General features: G+C 41.0%; 1 non-coding gene across 1 annotated transcript; it reads right to left on the bottom strand.

Annotated features, from left to right (window-relative positions):
* Positions 1-1493: 1493 nt before the first annotated feature.
* Positions 1494-1649, bottom strand: LOC129316945 (5.8S ribosomal RNA). The gene has a single exon (XR_008594871.1). It is a non-coding gene; the product is annotated as a 5.8S ribosomal RNA (ribosomal RNA).
* Between the last annotated feature and the right edge of the window lie 2651 nt (positions 1650-4300).

The raw sequence follows: 4300 nt of genomic DNA, 5'->3' as shown, positions 1-4300 counted from the left end.
GGCTCAAGCCATTCTTGGTTATGAGCATTTTGATTATTATAGGGGGATCTTGTATAATACTAGATTTGATCTTACAAATCCTAATCGGCGTAGGACAGCTCTTTTAGTTATGGTAGAACAATGTAGACGTGTTTTAGAAAATTAAAAAAGAAGATATTATATGCAATTTTTTTATTCTCTATATTTAATATTTTATTAATATATATTTTATTTAAAAATAAATAAATAAAGTGAGTAAAGAATAATTAATGTGCAAGTTGTTAGATAAAAATAAATAAATATCAATATATACAGATTTGAGTGAAATTTCCAAAGCGAGCACATAACATCTTTTTTTTGTAAACTTTTTTGAATTGCAGTGAGTACTCACTTTCAAGTCCTATGCTTGCTGCCGGTGGTGATCTGACATCCGGTGATGATAGGATTTTTCTTTTGTTTTTTAACTATGAGGATCATTTTAATCTTTTCACTTGTTAAATTAATATGTCAAAAGGATCAGTAGATTACAGTGAGAATATAAAATTATTTAATTTTTCTGTGATATAAATATTATATAGTAATCTTTAAATGCTATTTTTTCTATTATTAGTGATATGACAGGATAGCTTAGGGTCGCCACTTCGATCCTTTTCTTTTCCATCTCCAAGACTTTTCAATTATTAGTACTTGAATGGGGCATAGTGGTAATAACAAAAATTGTTACAACAAGATTGATGATGTCACACTCTCTGGATTACATCTTATCAACCATAACTTTAATTGTACAGTTCTCTTCCCTTGTCCCTCTCAACTTGATCTATTCATATCACGCACTTCCACCCTTCTTTAATGCTGTGATTTGCTAATGTAGATTATCTCCTTCCTCCACTTATAAGTCAAGCACCTTTGTCTAATCTTTCCTTTTCTTAAATATTAAATATTAAACAAAAGGAGAGATCAACATAAATGTTAGAATACATTTATTTTTTAATTTCAGTAATAATTATTATTTATACAGTTTATTATAATACAAGTTTTATTTTTTAGGTGGTGAATGAGTCAAAATATTCTAAAACAGATTAAAGTTAATTTTATTTTAATTTTTAATGGATAAGGGACTTGGGCTCGGTCCCCTTCCAAGGGACTTGGGCCCAGTCCGTCGCTGAGGATGCTTCTCCAGACTACAATTCAGATGCTGGGGGCGACCGATTCTCATAGTGGGCTTTTCCCAGTTTGCTCGCCGTTACTAAGGGAATGCTTGTTAGTTTCTTTTCCTCTGCTTATTGATATGCTTAAACTCAATAGGTAGCCCCACCTGACCTGGGGTCGCTTTCAGGGACACCGATCCGGCGGTTCGACTTGGGGGACGACATGGCACGTGTAGGCTCAATTGGCATCTCATCCACCTTCGACCATAGCGGCCGTCACTGAGGGACGACTTTTAGCCTGTCAGGAGCCGGGGCTCTCGGGGTCACCTTCCACCTCGCTTGGTTTTGGGCGATGGTGACGATGTGTGACACCCAGGCAGATGTGCCCTCAACCTAATAGCTTCGAGCGCAACTTGCGTTCAAAGACTTGATGGTTCACGGGATTCAAAAATTCACACCAAGTATCACATTTCGCTACATTCTTCATCGATGCGAGAGCTGAGATATCCGTTACTGAGAGTTGTTTTCAGATGCAAGTGGCAAAAGGCGCAGTACTGGCTTCGAGGGCTCCACTTCCAAGCCGCCAACACCGCATTGCTTTTCTATGTTTCCTTGGCACCTCGGGAGCCGAGGTTGGTTGTTGTGCCGAGGGCCCAGGCCCGCACAGAGCAGGGCCGCACCCTCGGCTCTCGCGTGGGCTTTCCGACCGGTTCTCGGGTCAATCTTTCGTGGGGCATTGATAATGATCCTTCTGCAGGTTTACCTATGAAAACCTTGTTACGACTTCTCCTTCCTCTAAATGATAAGGTTTAGTGGACTTCTCACGACATCACCGGCAGCAAACTGCCCATGTCGCCACGATTCAAACACTTCACCGGACCATTCAAACACTTCTCACGACATCACCAGCAGCAAATTGCCTCAAACTTCCTTAGCCTGAACGGCCATAGTCCCTCTAAGAAGCTGGCTGCAAAGGGTCGCCTTCGCATAGCTAGTTAGCAGGCTGAGGTCTTGTTTGTTAATGGAATTAACCAGACAAATCGCTCCACCAACTAAGAACGGCCATACACCACCACCCAGAGAATCAAGAAAGAGCTCTCAGTCTGCCAATCCTTACTATATCTGGACCTGGTAAGTTTCCCCGTGTTGAGTCAAATTAAGCCGCAAGCTCCACTCCTGGTAGTGCCCTTCTGTCAATTCCTTTAAGTTTCATCCTTGTGACCATACTCCCCCCGAAACCTAAAAACTTTGATTTCTCATAAGGTACCAGCGAAGTCCTAAAAGCAACATCTACTGATCCCTGGTCAGCATCATTTATGGTTGAGACTAGGAAAGTATCTAATCATCTTCGAGCCCCTAATTTTCATTCTTGATTAATGAAAACATCCTTGGCAAATGCTTTTACATTTATTCATCTTTCATAAATCCAAGAATCTCACCTCTGACAATGAAATACGAATGCCCACGACTGTCCTTGTTAATCATTACTCCGATCCTGAAGGCCAACACAATAGGATCAGAATCCTATAATGTTATCCCATGTTAATGTATCCAGAGCGTAATGTCACGAGGCTAGTCTTTCGACCCGTGCGGCACTTAGACAATCTTTACTGGAAGTTGCTAAGTAAGCTTAACTCATATGAAAGGAGGATGCTTGGCTAAGTTGAGGAAAGGGAAAGCTTAAGGGTAAAGGATATTTGGAAGAGAGCTTGGAGAATGTGAGAGTAGTATTTCTTTGAGAACTCAAGGGTTATGTGTTACAAATAAGGAGGGGTGAGGTATTTATAGGCCTCCCCCTTAGTTCTAGATATTTCCCACCTTCTTAATAGATGGTGGAGATTGAATTGGTCCTACGGTTACAAATAATTCTTTAGAATCCTCTCTTAGATATTTACAATAAATATTTAGATATTTACATGGAAAGATCTAGTAGTAAATATTAAGATATTAAGGCTAGAGTTGTGTAGACTTCTCTAGAATGTTCTTGCACTCTCTAACACTCTTAAGGTTGCCTGGGAGCCTTCTGGAGGGTTCTGGAATGTTTCGAAGCTCCTTAATCTCATGAAAAATGATAAATCATGACATTCTCCCCCACTTAATTTTGTGACGCCCTTGTCGCGCCTTCCTCTTCTTAATGTTGGATTTGGTCGGTGAATTGCCACAGGAGGTCCTCTCGTTCCCAAATAGCTTCAGAGTCTGGTTGACCCTTCCACTTGATTAAGTACTCAATGTAGTTAGGAATACCTCTCTTTCTGATTACCCTGTTGGTAAGGATTTCTTCTATCTCCTTGTCGTACTCAGTGACGACCACTGTTGGTGCTCTCTTAGAGATACCTCAAGATGGATCTTTTTCATCTCTGTAGTATTTCTTCAAGAGACTAACATGGACGACAAGATGAATCTTAAGCTTGGGACGGAGTTATACTTGGTACGCAACCTTTCCCACACATTTGATGATAGGGAAAGGGCCTTCATATCTCCTAACCAAGCCTTTATGGACTTTGCGTAGTGACTTGAATTGATTCAGCAATAACTTGACCATGACTAAGTCACCTACTTAAACTCAATGGGGCGCTGCTTCTTGTCTGCCTACTTCTTCATTTTATGGGAGGCTTTATCCAGGCATGCACAAGTAATGTCGGCTTCTTCTTACCATTCCTTGGTAAACTTATAGGCAGCTGGATTGTCTCCCTTGTATGGTATGGCAAGTGCGTTAGGGGTTAGAGGTTGTTGCCCGGTAACTATCTCAAAAGGGCTCTTACCTATCGACTCACTTCGTTACAAGTTGTAAGAGAATTGGGCCACATTGAGCAACTTAGCCCAATCTCGTTGAAGAGCGCTCACATAGTGCTGAAGGTAGAGCTCTAATAAAGCGTTGATCCGCTCTGTTTGTCCATCGCTCTGAGGATGAAAGCTTGTTGAGAAATTCAAGTCTGTCCCTAAGAGCTTGAAAAGTTCTCTCCAGAATTTCTCAGTGAATCGAGGATCTTGATCACTGACAATGCTGCGAGGGATCCCCCATAACTTCACGACATGCTTGAAAAACAAGCGTGCTACTTCATCAACTTTGCAATCTACTAGGGCTGGAATAAAGGTGGCATATTTGCTGAATCTATCAACCACCACCATGATACTCCCACATCCTTCAGACTTAGGGAGAGCAACTATGAAGT

Source organism: Prosopis cineraria, unplaced genomic scaffold (genome assembly GCF_029017545.1).
Source record: "Prosopis cineraria cultivar Desert tree isolate PC_DT_omini unplaced genomic scaffold, ASM2901754v1 PC7, whole genome shotgun sequence".
NCBI lineage: Eukaryota > Viridiplantae > Streptophyta > Magnoliopsida > Fabales > Fabaceae > Prosopis > Prosopis cineraria.
Note: the sequence above shows the minus strand (reverse complement) of the source record. Positions and strands in the feature narration are given on the sequence as shown.